This window comes from Equus asinus, chromosome 29 (assembly GCF_041296235.1).
Source record: "Equus asinus isolate D_3611 breed Donkey chromosome 29, EquAss-T2T_v2, whole genome shotgun sequence".
NCBI lineage: Eukaryota > Metazoa > Chordata > Mammalia > Perissodactyla > Equidae > Equus > Equus asinus.
Window position 1 is genome coordinate 33254482 of NC_091818.1, and position 19984 is coordinate 33274465.

The 19984-nt window shown below is 43.3% G+C and overlaps 1 protein-coding gene and 1 long non-coding RNA gene across 6 annotated transcripts in view; one reads left to right on the forward strand and one right to left on the reverse strand.

Moving 5' to 3' along the window:
* Nucleotides 1-19984, forward strand: part of FRMD4A (FERM domain containing 4A) — a 584597-nt gene that overhangs the window by 156754 nt on the left and 407859 nt on the right. The gene's annotated exons all lie outside the window — the stretch shown is intronic.
* The window catches only part of LOC123282107 (uncharacterized), a 103576-nt gene continuing 102361 nt past the window's right edge, over nt 18770-19984 (reverse strand). Inside the window, exon 4 of the long non-coding RNA XR_006522054.2 lies at nt 18770-18904. This is a non-coding gene — a long non-coding RNA (uncharacterized lncRNA). The remainder of the gene's footprint in view (nt 18905-19984) is intronic.

Sequence of the window (19984 nt, forward strand, 5' to 3'; positions counted from 1 at the left end):
CTCCTGACTTTGTCTTGTAGTTGGTAGTATTCCAAGTATGATACACAGTTGACAGTGATTGAGTTCCTCGGGAGGAAGAATTCAGGGTGAGCCGGATAGCAGTAGGTCCTGGGCTCCACTTGGATGCGGAGATGGACGAGGAGCCGTGGAGGAGCCTCCGAGGTTCTCTCTGCAAAGACCAGGTCCCACAACGTCGGAGCAACAATTGTATGCCCTCTCATGAGATCGGTCTGATGGAGGGGACCTCCTTTGGGAACCCTAGGAGAATTGTTTTTCAACTTGGTTTTAGATTCAGTTTGGACTTTTCCTGCAGTTTCCAGACCTGAACCCTAAGGCTCCCAAGGGTTGGTGAGTTTTGTCAGTGAAAATATTTGTGTTCCTTCGCTCTACTCCCAGGAGCTTTTCCTCTATCAAACAAATGAACCAGCACCAGCAATAAAACCAACCACTTTAACATGAGTGTATTTGCCTTAGGAAGATGCTTATCCAGATCGCTGGAAAGTTTCCTTTGCTCTGTGGACTGATGTTTTCATGTAGAGAGTCTTGATAGAATAACAAGGGGGTAAATGAGCCTCTTTGATGGAGAAACCCAACGAGATCATCAGGGAAGGCTTGTGCTCAGGTTTACAAGCTGTGTTCCAGGAAGTCTGTGTTCTAGGAGTCTATGGAAGCTTTGAAGGTTTCTGTTCAAGTGTTGTCTAAGCAGAATTAAGTTTCAGGTAAGGTGACTGATTTGCCTAAATATTTTATTTATCATGACTTATTTCAGGTATCCAAGAACACTTAAAGAGTGTAGACCATGAGGGGCCGGCCCCATGGCCGAGTGGTTAAGTTTTCAGACTCCGCTTCAGTGGCCCAGGGTTTGCCGGTTCGGATCCTGGGCACGGACATGGCATTGCTCATCAGGCCATGTTGGGGCGACATCCCACATGCCACAACTAGAAGGACCCACAACTAAAATATACAACTATGTACTAGGGGGATTTGGGGAGAAAAAGCAATTAAAAAAAAAAAGAAGAAGATTGGCAACAGTTGTTAGCTCAGGTGCCGATCTTCATAAAAAAAAAAGAGTATAGACCTATGTACATGTCACCAGGTTAAGAAATAATCCTAATGGAATTGAAACCCCTGTGTACCTTCCCCAATTACATCACTTTCCCTCCCCTCCCAGAGGGAGTGTCTATCCTGAAATTGGTATTTATCATCCCACACTTTTATTTATATTTTTATTGCAAATGTCTGTAATAAAACATAAATACTATCTTATGTATATTTCAGTGTTTTCCAGAAATGATACCTAAGTGTATGCATTCTAAGTGTATGAATCTTCTGCGAGTTCTTCTTTTCACTCTACAGCCTGTGCGTGAGTCATCAACATGGATGTGTGTAGTCATGGGACTTTCATTTCTCCTGAAGGAATTGCTTGAGCATAGCAGTGCATGAATATACCACAAGTCAGATATCCATTCTCTTTCAGGTGGACATTTCTCTCTTGTTTTTTGAATCCCTGCAAGCAATGTTGCCATGTCCATTCTTATATATGTCTCCTTGAGCTCATGGGGGAAAGTTTCCCCAGTGTCTACACCCGGGAGAGGAGCTGCCGGGCTGGGAGGTGTGGACATCCTGACATTTACTAAATTGCTTTCTATAGACAGTAGCCCTTAAAACATGTTTTATTTCCCTATGTTACACCTCTGTGTTCACTGTGTTCTGTGGTAGGTGTGTCTGTGCACAATGAAGGGTGATGCCAAAAGGAACAGCGGAAATATTCCTGTCTACATATAGAACATTGATTATACTTGTATTGTGTCCTGGGAATGAAAATAAGAGATATTGACTACTTTCCTCCAAAACCTCCATTCACCATCATTCTACTCCAAAATGTACTTTCAATGTCATCATCCCAATATCCCAGTGCCCTCCCTAGTGTGCATTGCATTATAAGTGTGGCATTATATATGTCAGTAATTAATGTATTAATTCATTTCTTTCTTTATGGCATTAGTCAGTATGGCCTGATCAGGGGTCACTTGACTTTTACTTGATATATGTTCCTTTGCTCTGTTCTTTACATAAGAAAAAACTTGCGTAGAAATTTTCTTTACATGAAATTCATAAAATTGGACGAAACATGCTAGACTCTGTTGCTAAAACCAAACCCACCTCCTTGAGGCTGTCCAAGGAGAATCTCCATGTGGAAAGGCAGCTAGTCTTTCCAGCTTTTCTTCCTTTTTCTCGAGGTCCAACTTCCCTGGGGATCGCTCATTACTTTTTGCCACCACTACTAGGTTGGCCCCAGGGGCACTATTACTAGTCCTGTTTCTAAGGGGGGGCCACTATAAGAATTTTTCTTTTAGTTTTCAACACAGTAATCTTGAGAACACAAAGAGTAGGAGAGGGTTGTACGCCATCTGATGACCATTTCATAGCTGACTACTGGCCCGTGATGGCACCATCCACCATATTTCTTTCAGGCTAGTGAGGAGAGAGCAGAAACTTACTTAGTAATGAATGATGTGGTTCTGCCAAATGCAGGCCAAGGGCATGGCCCTGTGTTATTAAATGTTTTGCAGAAGTTTCAACAGGAAAAAAAATGATAGGAGAGTTAACTCTTCACCCAGTACCTGGTAACACAGATATGTCACACGCAGAAGAACCCACCATAAGGGAGTCAGAAAAGTATTCATGCTAAGAGTAGCAATTTAGTTGCAGCCAAAGAATATCATCATCAGGTTAAGTCCATACTGTTAATTTGAATTTTATTGACTATATATATTAATTGATTGTATATTTGCATTTAATTTACAAATTTGTTTGACTTTATAGTTATGTAAGAACTCTAGGCGTGAAGAGATTTTTTTATGGTTGTACACATTTAAGGAACTAAAATTATGATAAAAATAAGTCAGGCCAGCACTGGAAGTATGGAGCAGATTGTCCTTGAATGGGGTCCACACATTTCTGAAGTGAAATCAAACCTCTCAGAACAGGCAAGACCCAGCTGGCACATTTCCATGTGACTTTCTGAAGTCTCAACAGTATCAGAAGGGGACAGACAGACTCGTAGAGGTAATCTCTATGGGAGAGAGTAGTGTACTCATCTTCACTTTGGGTCCTTGTGGAGTCTACTGTTTGGCCTTTTCTTTGGCAGAAGCCCTCCTTCTTCATCACCCTGCAGTTCCTGCAAAGCTGATAGAGGCTCTCAAAATCCATGCCCTAGAGCTTGAAGTAAGAGAGAGATGCTCTAGAACTTTCCTGCCCAACCTCTCTGAGGTCATTTCCTGTTTCAGTCAGAATCCAGTCAAGTATTTCAAATACAGATCATTTAAGAGAGGGAATTGGTTACCCGGGTGCTGGAAGAGCTAAGAAGCTGAGTGGGGCATGGCGAAGTGAAGACAGGAAACCACTACCCCCCTGAAGGCTATAGGGACGGGGGAGGAGGTGAGGTTTCCAGAACTCGCAGGTGGAGCCATCTGTCAGGAATTAGAATCACACAGCAGGGGCTGCCTAGTAGGAGCCAAGTTCATGGAGGAAGAGAGGCAGCCCAGGGGGAGGCAAGACTCCAGGAAGCAGAGAGAAAGGCGCCTCCTCCACTTTTCCCTCGCCACTTCCCATTGACATAGCCAACTGCAAGCGAGCCTGGCAATGTACTTCCTGGTGACAGAACAGAGGGAAGGGGTGGGAAACAGGCAGAGGAAGGCTTCCTCTCTAGGTTTGTTTTCTTGTCCACCGACCCTCCACTTCTCTCAGATAACTGACACTGAGAACGACCCTTTATGGATGACTCCACCTTCTACACATGGGGATGGCCTCACCTTATGGAAGGAAAGGCAAATAGGATTCCTATTTGGTACCAGTTCCGATTGGTCGCTGTGGCTGCTTAGAGCCCCGTGTTGATGTTCCTATGACTCTATCTGTCCGTAAGTAGTTAGGAAAGAATGATGAATTGATTAATAATGCCTGTCATGAATGCAGAAGGTGAGTATCAGCACTCATATTTGGTATATACCACCCATTCAGGAGACAACATACAAAAGTTAGCATCTATATCTGGCAGATTTGAATGTTAGTCTATCCACAAACACTGGTATTCAAGAATATCCATTCCTTTATTTTCTTAAACTGAATTAATTTGAACCTAAGTCTTCATCCCTGTGGGTGGATAGAGATTTCAATCTTATTACTCCTCTCATATGGTGGATGGAACATGGGAAATGACCTCTCTACTCCAGTTGAGGTCAACACTGATTGCTCACTGTCAAGACTGCGTGAAGGAAGTCAGGTAGCTTTCCTGTCTTGTGTGGGGCCCAGGAATCTTGACCACGGCCTGGGAGCACAGTGCTCAGGGTCCAGCACTCCCAGGACCCCCTTAAACCATCTCCCCCTTGGACCTTGCCTCCTTCCTGGGGCTTCGCCAGAGAGTAGGGTAAGGATCTCTACTGCTCATAGAACCTGGAGCCAGTTGACCTCTACCCTCTCTCCAGGCTGGCAGAGTCTCTCTTCTCTCCATTCTCTCAGTGCAACCAAGATGCCAGCAGATATTTCTATTTCAATTTTACACTGACTGTGTAATGGGAGTACATGAATATATCCTGGTTTGGCTACACATTAATTTATTTTTGGGCAAATTCTAGTGTATTGAGAGGCAGCGTAAATGCCTTACATTGCCTTCCCTTCCTGCTGCTCAAAGTACCATCCCCATTTTCTTCTCCCCCTGGGAATCTTGGCAACATCTTTTCAACGAGCTTGGTTATAGGGAGCTAGAGCTGGGTAGAAAGTGACCTGCAATCAACTTCTGCCTTTGGGCTGGGGTAGAAACTTTCCTTAAGTGAGGCACACAGGGGCCTGCTGCCTTTCGAAAACAAAGGAGAGAAACATATAAGGAGAAAAGAAATTAAACATCTCCAAAATTAACCTACAGCATTTCCAAGAAATGCACCCTGGTGGTGGAAGGAGGGGGAAGGAGAAAGGGCTACGGGGATGGTGGGATGCTCTTACTACAGAAGCTTCTCTTCCTCCAATCAGACATTCATTCTCCTGCAGTGGGCAGACAATGTCCTGGGCACAGAGGGTGCACCAGCAAATAAGCTACCAGAAACATCTCATGGAGCTTCAAACTGGGGAGTCAAGGAATTTCAACAACCTCAGTCTTAGCCTCTGAGCAGCATGTAAAATCCCTAGACATGTGACAAATCCAATACTTGGGATATCAGGTTTGATTCTAAACTGAGATTACTCTAGAAAAAGCCCATAGTCTGCAACTACATGGTCTTTCCATGAATGAGTAGAAAATTGGTGGAGCAATTTGTGGAGTAATTTTTAAAAGTGCTGATGTATTTTCATCTTGTTTCACTAGCTAGAGCTGATTGGGAGAGGAGGTGGGGAGGAAAATGGAAAGGTGTAGTTTGGGGTTCCTGGCTGTGAGCGTGTCTCCTAGGAAACCACCTGTGGTGGAGTGTGGTAGGCTCTCTGAAACGGGAGAGGAGGAGTGAGAAATATGAAAGGGAGTATGCACAGGGAAAGGAAAGATAAACCATTGGCTGAGCCCCTCAGTCTTTAATTAATAAAGAAAATACTCTATTCTTAGTGAAATCTTTTGGAACTCCTGATGAGGTTAAGAGGAGGATAAGATGGGAGAAATAAAAACGGGTATCTTGACTGGACAGGAGTACAATTTAGTCCCAATAAAGTGAAAAGATTAAGCAATTGCAAATGAAATAATAACATCATGTCTACTTCAGCTTCACTGTATGAATGAAAATAGCAATCTAATTATCCTCCGAGAATGAAACTGCTCACTCTCTATCAACAAGTCATGGGACTGGTTTGTTTTGACCAATGGAGGCCGTGTATTAAGTGTGTTAAATGTTCATACTCCTTCATCTACTTCCTTTTATGATCAACAGTATAGACGTAGGACCTAAATGAAGGAGAACTGGCTAGGATGGGGATGCCACCTGCGGACCAGAAGCATACGAAGTTAACCATCCGTACGCATCCCCTTCTGCCACCCTTCCTGAGGGTGCGAAATGGTGCTGACTACATATTTAAGGTGATAAGGGAGAATATTTAAAAGACATTTACATCAAACCCACTGGATATTTCTATGCCTCTAATATAAACAATATTGAAATATTAACCATATTATGAGAGGCAGGCAGTTGCCTGATGAATATTCTAATTTTTTTCCCATGCATACATTTCATTCCCAAGACATTTATTTTATAATTAGAAGTTTGTACCTGTATCTATGAGCTTGGATTTTTTGTGTTTTTGTTATTACTTTGTTTTGTTTTTTTAGATTCCACATGTAACTGAGAGCATGCCGTATTTGTATTTCTCTGTCTGAACTTATTTCACTCAGCATAAAGCCCTCGAGGTCCATCCACATTGTCATAAATGGCAAGATTTCATTCTTTTTTATGGCTGAATAGTATCCCATTATATATATGTACCACATCTTCTTTATCCATTCATTCATCAATAGATACTTAGGTTGCTTCTGTATCTTGGTGATGTTTCCACATCTGAAGGTGATGAACCGGAGTATTTAAAAGACATTTACATCAAACCCACTGGATATTTCTATGCCTCTGATATAATTAATATTGAAATATTAAGCATATTATGGGAGGCATCCAGTTGCCTGAGGATTATTGGAATTTATTTTCCAATTGAAATTCTTCTATGATACAAGTCTTCTGCGAAAGCAACAGTGCCTGATAGAGTTAACTTAGTAAGTTTTAAGAACTTGGCTCTTGACTTGCTCATGATGTTTATGAGTTCCTAGAATCATCCTTATCAATATTTTGTCATTTTTGTGCTTTGGTGTGTGAATTAGATTTATTTTCAGTGATGTGTATTGAATCACGTATTTTAGCTCATTTGTAATTACATGTGTGTGAGCGTTCACATATGTCTGGATTTGTATGTGGGAAGTAAAATCTTAGTGTAAACCTCTAATATTCTAAGAAGCACATTAACACTATAAGGTCGTGCCCCAGATCTTAATATTAAATTTCCCTGGATCTATAAGTCCTCACGAAATAGGGAGGTGGGTTATTTTCATTGTTTCTAAAAAAAGGGGAGAGAGTTTCTCTTGATTCTTAATCTCTTTGAGAATGTCTTCTTTGTTCATTCATTGTCTGCAAATGAGAGTTCCTGGTTGCAGCCATGGTCAACTCACGATCCTGAGTTTTGGTCAACTGTGTTGAAAGATGGAGTGGTACTTTGTATAATAGAGATGAAAAGAATAAAACAATCGTGACATGTAAAATCCCCAGAGCTCATTAACCTAGAAACTGAAGACAGGCAGTTAAAACACTTTATTTTCTTTCAACATCTGACCACATCTCATGGACTCCAGAACATTAAATATGGCGTGTGGGCTTGTCAAATTCATGATGGGTCTGAGTCTTCCCGAACATTTTCTTGGTAACACTGTACCAATAGCACCATACGCATTGGTATAGGGTATGCCTCTTAAGGGAATGATAACAGCCAGCATTATTGAGAGCATACACTGCCCCAGACAGGGCTCCAAGAACTTACTGGAACTAAATTATCCTCAAACCCCTTGAGGTAGGAATAATTTAGACCATTCACTCCTTTATAGATAAGGAAACTGAGGCACAGAAACCTTAAGTAACTGTCCCCAGGTCACATAGTAAGTAGAGGAGCCAGGATTTGGACCCAGGCAGTATGGATCCAGAGCCCTCAGGCTTAACAACGTTCTATGGCATCTCTGATCCAGAGCTATGGTTTGGCCCCAGTGTCTAGACCCAACTGACTCACATTAGGAACATAATGAACATCCATCAGGGCCGGCTCTGGACCATTTCACCCTCTACCTGTCCTTCAGACTCTCACCCACTTTGGCTCATAAGCTAATCTTCAGCTGCAGGTTAGCATGAGGAAAGGAAAATTTGTATCATTTCCAAAAGATAATATGTTTTCAACCTCCTAAATCTGCAGGATCCAGGCCATCTTTCAACGAACTGACCTATCTGTCATTTTGCTTATTTATTTATAATTCATATCCTGTGTCCAAAAATGAGTTGAAGCAGCTTATAACAAGGACATGTACACCTATGCTTATTAAATAAAAATAGAAAATTGCAAACCTGAAGAGGAAATGAAGCAAATAGATGATCATATTTGCTGTAATTAAGCATCACATTTAGTTATTACTCTGTCATTTGACCCAACTCATCACATACGGAATTGCATATTTATTTTCAACCCAGCCGTTGATTCGTTTTTACTGGGAACCTGCCATGTGCCAGGCAAGTGCTGGGTGCTTTAGGTGAAACAAAGATATTTAAGACATGGCTGTTTGAGACATGGCGAGATGTTGACATTTAGCCTTGGTGAGTCTGGCACATATGAGCCAAAATCTGAGAACTGGATTACAACTCGCTCAGTGCCTTATTGTATCATAAATATTATAAATAAGGGCTGAAAGGTTACAAACCAGTCAGGTGCGGGAGAGCAAACCCCTAGATCTTTAGGATTCTAATAGGTATCAGTTACCTCATCATATATTGTTAATGGCCCTGATAGGACTCAATAGTAGTAAGATGAATAGAGAGGTAATCAAAATGCTAGAAAGGGTTTTGCTATGTATTTCATAGCATGGTGTCACGTTGTGTTGTATTGAAGTGTATTGTATTGTAATGTTACTGGACTCAAAGATCTCAGGAGGAAATGAGCATCCTGACTATGTTCCACACTATGTAGGAAACTTTTCCTTCCTGTATCATTCCTGTCACACGCTCATTTAGCTGCGACATTCAATGTAGTTGAAGAATAATGACAAATATAAGAGGCAGTGTTTATCGAGCACTTTCTATGAGCCATCTTTTGTGCGTTCCCCTGTATTAACTCACTTAATCTTTTCAACAGCTCTCTGAGTTAGGTCCTGCTACTAGCCACGTTATCAAGATAAGGACAGTGAGACACAAACTTGTTAAACAATATGCCTAAGGTCACACAGTGATCAGATAGCAGAGTTTTTAACCACAAAGCCTTTTGAGATGATTAGTTCATTTCTAGATGGTATTGTTAGGAAAATGCTCTAAGATTTGTCTGCCTCCAAGTGCCATAGATGCTCTGATCCTATTTTATTATCATATCAGTATAGAATAAGCTCACTCTTCTTCTGCATCAAAATGCTCACAACTCTGTGTCAGATACGTGAAATCCTAGCTTCTAAGGAAGGTGAACACACCCTTAATTCTTTAGATCAGTTTTTATCTCTCAGGCAGCATAGTGAGCGGCTGACAGCCTGTCTTCTGGACCCGGGCAGCGTAAGCTCAAATCCCAGTTCTGTCAACCATCAGCTTTGTGACCGTGGCCATGTTGCTTAACCTCTCTGTGCCTCAGTTTCCCCACCTAGTAATAGTCAATATAATTTTGGCAGATATAATTACTAAAACTAGTAATAGCATCTGCAAAATAGCCTTGTCATAATGTTTTAATCGTTTGTCTATGTAAAAGAGGGCTCGGTACAATGTAAGTAGATGTTGTTATTGCTGAGACCCTCCCAACCTGGGGGACAACCTCTGAAGAGCAGTTCTCAGATTGGACCCAGATAGGATCTGAGACACCAAGTCTCTCAATGACCTATAAATAGAACTCATTTTTTAAATCCAAGAAAATTAGTTAATTGTATACATTATCTTAATACAGAGAGCAGAGTGGTGAGTTTCATCTGGAGGCAGTTAATTGAATGACTCTTCCGAAGTAAAGCAACAAATCAATAGCGGAATTAGGATAGAATTCTAGTTCCAGTGGCTTTCTTGCTTACTGAGCAATTCTGCTCTGTGGTTGTCACTCTGCTATGACTGCTGTTTATGCTTCTTCCACCTGTCCTTCTACAGTTGTATTTGCTGTCTTTCTGTTTCAGTGTAAACTTATGTCTGTTCACGGTAACACTATTCTCTAAGTCACTCCAGAAATGAACCTTGAAGTGACTTTGGATTCTTTTCCCTTTTCTGCCACCAAAATCTCATCAACCGCCAAGAGCTTCTCCAGGCCTCAGTCAAATGAAGGAGCAACATTACATGGTTTCAAAGGACCTTTCAGTTCTATGAGTTTGTCTTGCCAAAGATAACCAGAGCTGGACAGTAGTCAAAGCAGTAAAACAGATTTTAATCATGAACTATTGCAATAGAGGAAAAGAGACCCAGGGAAATTGGAACCAGGCTCCATTCTGAAGACAGCACGGACAAGTGGGGATCTATAGCCAAGGAGGAGGGTGGGGGTCAGTGGAAGATGACTAAGAGGAGACATTAGAGGTAGGGGGATTCTGGCTAAATCAACCTGACAGGATTCTGGCTACAACTGGGCAAAGCAGTCCCAACAAGGACACAAGGACAGATGTTGAATGTCGAGACCTAAAGGAGCCTCACTAAGTTTTAGTCAAGGAGAGCCTGTCGGTTTCCATGTCTTTGTCTCAGTCTAGTCATCTCCCTCCAAAATTTCTCTTGAACTCATATCCTTCTCTGTGGTCTCATCGTCCTGTTCATAGCTCTCATCCCCCAGCCCCAGAGCCAAATAGAATGTGAGACAGTCCAGGTTTTTCTTGTCCCAAAGCTTTTCCTCATTTAACTCCAGGCCTGGCAAGTTGTCCTGTCTCTTTCAGGCTCTTAGATGGCCATTCCATCTATCAGAACAAATTCCCATATGGCACCCCAGCAGGATAATACCCTTTTGAGTGATACAAATTGTGCTGAGACAATTACCAAACATAGGATAATGCCGCCGACAGCAGATAGAAAAGTGCTATAAAGATGCACTCATTGCCCGTGGGGTGGTTTAGAGCAGAACCCATGGGGGTTTTGTACTTTTCCATTTGGGAAATGCAACGTGTGTACAATGCAGAGCAAAGATAATGATTTGTACTGTTCGAAAGATTCACCTGAATACGCTATAGATTTTTTTAAAGATAGGAGCAAGAGACACAAAAAAGAATACCTTGAGTTATTAGACGCCCGCTTCCTTCCCCTCCCCTGCTCAGAACCAGTTCCCAGGGGGGCACCCCACCCTTTTCTCCAAAGGCACTGGTGACCACGTGACTGTGCTCCAGCTCCCAGGAGTAAAGCTGATTTGCATCTTAATACAACCTCAAGTCAAATGAAGGAACTTCTGAGGATAAAACTTTGAATATCAGGCAGCAGGTGGGGAGCACTTGGGGGGCCTCAGGTCCCCCCCAAGAGCATGTAGAGGCCACTTCTTATCTTACTTACGTTGCCCATACTTTAGCACCTTTATTGTTTTAACATTTTGTTCCAGCTCATCTAAACTCTCACCCTTGGTCCTCACTTAGTGAAAAAGATACATGTATTCCGCTTTTGTGCTCCATTTTTACTACACCAACGTTCCCTTGGCAGCTAGATGTGGCAGAAAGGTCCCAGCTCAGATATCGAGGAGACGTGGGTTTCAGTTCTGCCCATTAAAATACTCTCTGGCTTTAAGCGCTTCTCTGTTCTCGGTTCTCAGTTTCCCTCATCTGGAAAGGAGACTGTTGAGTTATATTCTTTCTCGAGGTCTCTTCCAGGTTGGAAAGTCCTTGAGGCTGGTAAGGATTCAAACATTGGTTTCGGGGGAGCTCATTGTATGCAGACTCTTCAAAGCCACATCCTAGAGCCAGATGTCCAGTTAAGGATGCAAATCTCATCGCTTCTGTTTTTCTTACTTCTCATAGGCTGTCTGATGGACTTTTGCCAGTATCTGTACTCTAAGAAGCAGTCACCACTAGATGACAGCTTCTAGGGGGTCAGCATTTTACTAGGTCACAGCTTCCCCTTAAATTGCTTGCCAGTTTCCCTTAATAGCAGAGAGTACATTTTACTTAGAAAACCTGTGCTCAACGATTTCGAGAATGTCACCAGAACATGTATGTGAATGATGCACACAGCTGGAATAACCATTATTGCATGACAGAGAGGAAGCATACTCAAGGGGTTAAAGATGAGAAAGCCGGAACTTTCTAACAAAAATAATCTTTCCTGCTTGTGGCACCTTTGTTTAAAAAAAACATTTTTTCCCATTCCATGTAATGTCTTTATCTGTAATAGAGCTTTTATCATAGATTATTGATCCTAATAAAAGCCAGTCACCCAAACACTGCCTTTTTCATGCACATTCCTTTGTGACAATATAGCCTGTTAGAGCTAATATACATTTTGTGATGTTTAAAGGGAAATGAGATTTTTCAACCAACCTTTACTGAATTCAGTCACTGTGCCAGGCATCAGAGGATGCAAATACACAAGAAGCTGGTAATACAGTGGGTCACACACACACCGAACTCTAAACCAGAAAGACCACATGGTGACAGGCACTGCAGAGAAGAAAGTGGAAGAAACCAACCTCTCTGTGAAAGTGTACAGGAAGGAAGCGATTAATCTTGCCTGTGGGTGGGGGTGAGGGCTGGGACAGTAATTAAGGGAGACTTCACAGGGACGGTAATCTCTGAGGTGTACCATAAAGGAGAAATAGGATTTCAATAGGTAGACAGAACGGAGATAGAGATGTGGGGAAAGGTGTTATAGACAAGAAGAACAGCTCGTGTATGAGTCTGGGTTCTCCAGAGAACCAATAGAAAGTGAAGGCAGTCAACCAGGAAGAATCCCCTCCTACTCCGGGGAGGGTCCGTCTTTTGTTCTAGTCAGGCTTGCAACTGATTGGGCAAGGCCCACCCATACTGGGGAGCGCAATCTTCTTTACTCAGTTCACCAATTCAAATGCTACTCTCACCTAAAAGCACAGACACACCCAAAATACTGTTTGACCAAATAGCTGGGCGTTTCGTGGTCCAGTCAAGTTACCAGGTAAAATTAACCAGCACAGCCTGGGCAAAATCAGAGCAGTGAGCAAATGCTTGATGTGTTTCAGGAGGAGTCCCCTGAAGCGAGAACTCTGGATGACCGATAGGGAGTGACGGGTGATAAGGCTCAATAGGTAGCACAGGGTCCTGTGGCAGAGAGAAATCAATACCTGAAGTGGTTTGTGCAGCCTTTGGCACATACTAGGTGCTCAGTAAATATTTGTACCCTCCCCTGCGTCTTCCAAGTGGGGACTTTTAAAGGCTCCTTCTCTACGCATTCCCAGTGCTACAGGCCCCTGTGAAATACCAGACCACCACTGTCCTTTAAGTTCAGGAAGCGAGTCCAGTCTCCAACTCCTTGAGATCTTCCCTCTTCCTGGAATGTGTCTTAAGTCTTATCAGTGCCTGTCTCTGCCCCCAGGTCAAACTCCTTCGGACAGGTGCCCCTTTGGGACAGACGGCCACAGCCTCTCATTGCCCTTTGTGGCTGAGTCTCTGCCATCTTTGGGCAGGTGCTGGCCAGTCACCTTCTATTTTGCCTGATCCGGGCCCCAACGAAACCACACCCCAAGCCAGACCTCAGCACCCCTGGGCCCCTGCTCTATCTGGAAGGGGTAGTGACAAACTCCCTATTTCCTTAAGGAGTTCAGACCTTACTTTATAGAAAATGGAGGAATGGAAGGATGCTGAGTAAAACCATGGCATGATTATATATATGCTTTTTTTTAATGTAAAGAAAGGTCTGGAAGACTTATGGGAGGATGCAGTCATGGCTGTTCCTTCTCATTTCCATCAATGTTTGAGTTATCAGCATATAGAGGGAAGATGAATCCACAGTGAGGTGAGGTCTAAGGAGAAAACCTGGGGGCCACCAATACTTCAGGAGAACATACTTGAAAAGGAACTCATAATGAACAATCAGAGAAGAGAAGAACCAGGGGCGGTGTCAAGGAAGAGACGAGAGGAAAGAACTTCAAGAAGAGATTGATGCGTAGTTTCAGAGGTCAAGTATAAAGGAGGTATAATATTTAATACCTCAGATCTTCAAGTCTTCATAAGGATAATGGGGAAGTTAACACCCATCCTAGCAGGTTGTAATGACTGTTAAATAATATGTACAAAATGCTCAGGACATTTATTGAAATATGGTAGATACTTTAATCCTTGTTTAAAATAGATTTCTTTATGCTATCCTGGAGCTTTGGATGTACGTTATCCTTCAAAATATACAGGCATACAATTGAATCAGAATAATAAGGAAAATAAGCAATGTGTTTGTTAAAACCTATCTCTCAGTCATAGGGTCTCTTACTTGTTCAGTAGTATGTGAACATATACAAGGAGTGAAGAAAAAGAATCATAGCATAGATAGAAAATTCATAGGAATTAGTATTTGAGGGGTGTCCAGAAGGATTGAACCAACTCTGATGGCCAGAAAGCCAAGAGTAACAATATCTCTTGTAAGAAACATGTTTTTGATGGAGTTTATTAGCTTCCTCAGTCAGTAGAGATAAGAACGTTGCTTAGTTCATGACTTCAGCAACCTTTAACACGGGCCATTAAGAAACATGGTGCTACAGTTGACAACCCACACTCTGTGAAATTTTATACTCTTAAGGTGCTGTCTATTTCATAACCATTGCGTCTCTGACTTTCTACCATTGTTAAAGCTGTCCTTTGCTTGCCGATTTCCAAACAACCATTGGCTCTATTTACCATGCATATTTCTTTCTGCTTCTGCTATTTGTGTGCAGGAACAATACAAACAAGGGTGATCACAAAAATGTTTAACAACTGATAGTAAGTGGGTATTTGATGCTCAGGATGATTGCTGTTCATAGCATTGGAGCAAGATCCTGGAGGCTCTAGCCATCTGAATCACAGGGAGGTTCAGAGGTCCTGGAGAAGGGGCAGGGGGAGCTGGGTGGTCAGGCTATGGAGACAAGGACACTATGGCAGTCCAGGCTCTGGAGCTCAAGGGCATGGCTATCTACGAACAAGTTGGGAAGTGTGTCAGTGTTTTAACAACAGTACAGCCATAGCAGTTGTCACAGCTGAATATCATAGATGCTAGTAGGTGGATTAAAATTACTAGGCCTCCAATTTACTATTGGTCCATTGTCCCAGCAGCATTAGGAAGATAATAAAGTAGCTTGAATTTATTTACTTTGCTATCCTTGTCATCAAACATTCGCTGCATTACTAGAAATAGATTGTTATCTCAGGGAGAAGATGAGCCACTTACAAGGCTGTAGAGAGTCTTTTCCACTAGACACAGTTGGATTCAGCCACTTCATCCTGCCTTCCATACTGAGAAATCCTGGAGAGCAAAGGCACATCTTGGTCCCCTTGGTGTCGCCAACACCTAACCCTGGGCTAGGCACATAAACAGTGACCCATAAATGTTTGTGAATGAATGAACAAGCTTATTCTTCATTCCTTCAGAATCCAGAGCTAGTTGAAAACTCAATGACCCATTTCCCCTTCCCATCAGGTAAATATGTTTGACCCCTTTTGGTCTCCTGGCTTCCTGCTAGGATGCTGAGGTAGTCTTTCTAGTTAACAACTAGCTTCTTGTTATGAAGAGCATGCCCACGCTTGCTTACTGGCAGGGTGACTGCCAAGCAGCTTCGTTCAATGCATTTTGGTGTGCCTAGCCCCAAAGCACTTCCCAGAGAAAAAGTACGTGGGGCTTAAATAATCCCATCTCATAAGAGAAAGAAAAGAGGCAGGTATGAAAACGATTTCAGATAGAATTAAAATTAAGTTAGAGAACAGAGAAGGAGGGCAGCAGAACATCCTTGCATATTCAGAAGTGGAAAAAATACATAAGCACTTGGCAGCTAATGAGAGAGATGATCAAGGGTGAGCCAGGAAGCTGGGCGGGGAGAGGTGTCTGTGCAATGAGAGAGGTTTTCCTGGGCCACGTAGCGTGAATTTTTATCATGCCTCTCTAGTCATCTCTACTCAGCTTCAATCACTTCACTCGTATTAGGCAAACAACTCCTTGATGTTGAAATCAGTGCACTGATAGCTCTCGAGTTGCAAGGCAAGATTCAAAGGGTGAGAGTTTCAATAGAAGAGGAAGGAAAAGAGAAAGGCATGGACTAATGCAAAGCTCCCATTCAGTATAACCCAACACCTTTTTGTCACTTTTCATCACTTCAAAACACACCCATTCCCAGGCAGCATGAAAAGCCCAGCTCGAATAGCTCAATGTCCTTGCACATAGACTGCAAATCTTGTTTCGGATCAGAATGCATCCTTGCACTCGGGATGGGGTGTTATTCCAGTAGAGGAAGATGATTTTTAATGAATTAAGGTTCAAATTATACACGTTCCATTCCAAGTGAAGGGAAACAAAGCTAAAGGAATGACACCCTCCTTGTAGGAGCCACCTTATGAAAATTCATCCATATGTGCTGTCTCTTGGGCGATCAGGATGCCGAGACCATTGGTGGCTTCACCTAATGGCATGGCTCTTGGTGAGTTGGAATAATTGGCAAGTGCTGACGATCAAGAGGGAAGAGGGAGTGACATTAATCAGGAGGAAGTTCCCTGCTGGCAGGTGGATGAGAAATGTGCACCCCCAGGAATTTCGCTGTGATTTGGTGCAGCTTCGCCGGCCATGCCTGAGTTTCTCCCCCTCACACTCCTGCAAAATGTGTAACCCTAAGTCTGAACACTTGAAACCTACCAGTTCCTAGAGATTAATTAGCAATAAGGTGACAGGAAAACCTTGAGTAGCCTGGCTAGAAAAGGCAGTGAGAGGGTCAGGGCTGACCTTGATGATGGTGGGGAACTCAGGGCTAGGAAGGATCCAGGGTCCGTTCACAATAAGTTGAGTGCTTGGAATTCATCTCTTGACACTTTACCTCTGAGGATTTGAAAAGTGAATCAGAAAGCTGAATTTTCATTCAATCTTGCTGATATACAAAGTGCTTGCTTTCTTATTTAAAAAAAAAAATTCCCGTCAACATAGAATGAAAGGTTACCTGTGCCGCCTCTAGTCCTAAAAAAAGTAGCCCCTCCAAATCTCTTTGATTTCCCTTCTACATAATTGAAAAGGGCGTTGTATTCTGAGCCCTGCCACGATAGGGTTTGTGACCATGTTTGTAACCTTAGTTGAGTCCTCATCCTCAGGAATCCATCTATTTTTCTTTTATCTCCCTTGTCACCAGCCAGGCAGGGGTAGTATCTGCTTTTTCCCTCACTGCCTATGTCTGCGTCCCTGTCTCTGCTTCATTTCTCTCTCCATTTATATGATAGTCCATCCATTCATCCAACCACCCACCCATCTATTCATGCTCCCCAAGGCTCATTCCAAAAATACTTCAAGACATCTTACAAACACGTGGTTTACAACAGAAAAGGAACAAAGAAAGAAATACAGAGGGAAAATGGTCAAAGGAAGCCTAAGATTAAGTCAGTCTGCAGAAATATTTACCAGAAGTCCTGTAGAATTATCAAAAGGTAAATCACAGAATTGGCTCTAAATTTTCCAGTAGTCACAGCAAATAGAAGAAATCAGCCTGTCCCTAGACCCACAGGTCATATCAGATGCTAAAGAGAAACACGTTCTTCAAACTTCACCTCATTCTCCCCTCTCTCTGCCCATCACCACATCCTCCTAACAAATTCTCTATTTTCCCATCTGAATTTGTCCTATGTGGGACTAACTTTTAATTCGTCCTCTAAATGATGGGCTTTTGTTCAGAGAACACAGAATCACAAGATGCAGGCAAAAGGAAGTGTGCTTTAAAGCGACTTCCCATTCTCCAAAACAGTGGGGAAGAAAGAGGTGGCTCCTAGACTCACAGAGAAGTGAAGGTTTACCGTGCCCACCTCTGCACACGAGATACGGCACACAGGAGAGAGTAGTCCATAGGGAGCTGGGTTCTTCCTCCTCCAGCTGGAGAAGGACCATGCATCTGCCAGCCGGGCTTCAGCAGCCGCCAGCGGACTTGATGGGGTCCTGCTGGCTTGGGTTGTCCCCCAGTCATGGCTGTCAGACACTCCCTGTACGGTCTGTGGCCCTGTTTCTTGTTGAGACGGCCAAGCACCTAGAGACTGTGCTGCCCAGGCATGAGGGACCCATGACTGCTTTGAAAAAGTATGGCCAAATGCCACCTCACTTTTACATTCTCCAACATTGCTCTGGTGCCTAAAATCAAATGGTTTCATTATTTACTCAATTTTCATACACCAGCTTTATGTTTAAAGCCCATAGGCTTTTATAAAGTGGTATTTCCTTGGCCCAAAATGGCAATGTCCCAAGGACCCCTTAGCAAGGCACCATCTTTTCCTGACAATTCAACATCAATCGACTCCACCATATGCTAGATTGAAATCACTTTTGTCAATAATGCTCTTCCTTCCTCAGCCATATCTCGAACCAAATCTTCTGAAAATTGGTAAGAAATGACTTACTCAAATTTCGCTGATTTTTCTTACTGATGAGGGCATGAAGATAAAGTAGGATTGGTTCTTCATTAATTAGATAACCAGGATGGCTGCTGCATCTTTAGAATTCTAATGGTACAAGAAAATACTATCGTTGAATCTACTTGAAATCATGATGGGAACTCAACTCCTATTTAGTAAGTCACAGTGGCACCAGAGCACGCCTAAGGTGAAATAAAACCAGTTTCCCAGCATGCATCGTGTGACTCACAGAGGGCAGGACTAGGCCGATGACGCATCACTCTTGTGGCTTCACAGCTCGGCCTGTATCTCAGCCCTGTGATGACTATGGTGTGTCCGGCTCCTCGACTCACCCAGACAGCCCTGCCTGCCCACCTGCTGTGTGCAAGCAAGACTCCCAGCATGAAATGGAAGATTTTGGAAGACAGGATTGGGGGATGGGGAGAAAGACTCAAAACCCAGCTGTCTTCATCAGCTCGGGCTGCTTCAACAAATCATCATAGACTGGGTGGCTTAAACCACAAACATTTATTTCTCACGGTTCTGGAGGCTGGAAGTCCAAGATCAAGGGGTGGGCAGATTCAGTGTCTGGTGAGAGCCCTGGTTTGTAGACAGCTGCCTTCTTGTTATGTCCTCACACAGCCTTTCCTTGTGCACACATGCAGGGAGAGAAAGAGAGAGCGAGGAAGAGAGGGAGAGTTAGAGAGAAATTGATTTCGTGTCACTTCCTCTTTTTTTTTTTTTGGTGAGGGAGTTTAGCCCTGATCTAACATCTCTACTCATCTTCCTCTATTTTGTATGTGGGGTGCCGCCACATTGTGGCTTGATGAGCAGTGCGTAGATCTGCATCCAGGATCTGAACCTGTGCATCCTGGACCGCCAAACCTGAGTGTCCAACCCAACCACTAAGACACCGGGCTGGCCCCTCTCTTCCTCTTTTTATAAGGGCATTATTCCCATCATGCGGGCCCACCCTCATGACCTAATCTAACCCTAATCACCTGCCCAAATCCCCATCTCCAAATACCATCACATTGGGGATGGGGGCTTCACCATATCAATTTGAGGGGGACACAAACATTCAGTCCATACACCAGCCATCTCTGCCTTCATCCCTCGCTTTCCATGATGAGAGCATCACCAATTTCAGGTGCCCATGGGGAAGTTCATACCAGAGTCCAGTGTGATGGGCAATAAGCTCCACACAGTCAACAATGTTGAGAGGTGAATGCTGCCTGCCATCTGCTCTCATGGACCCCTGAAGCCTTGCCTATCCACAGCACACTTGCTCTGCTCTCCTTTTCCTTCAATATTTCTCAGTCTGGTGATTGACAACTTAGAAAGCATGGCTCCCTGGGAGCTCCCACCTGACTGTGTGTTTGAGTTTTATGCCCCATTGGTCAGGAATAAGAAATTGGAAATTGCCTGTGTGACTGCAGACCAGAGGGCAGCCTCCGGCGAAGCAGGGGTCTTCAGCCGGGAGTCCAGAGGTGGAGTGTTTTGATCGAGAGTGAAGAGGTCATCGCAATGGTTAATAGGACAGCTCAGAGGTCCGTGATTTCAGCAGCCCAGCTCTGCACCCTGACAGTGTTTTGCAGCCCCTGCAGGAAAGGAAGAATGCAGCTTCCTGGGTGGGTGAAGTGAAAAAGTGACCCCATCCATCAAGGGTGCTGAGCAAAGATTTTAAAATGTATTTTTGTCTGTGCCCAAATTTCTTGTAACGGGCTG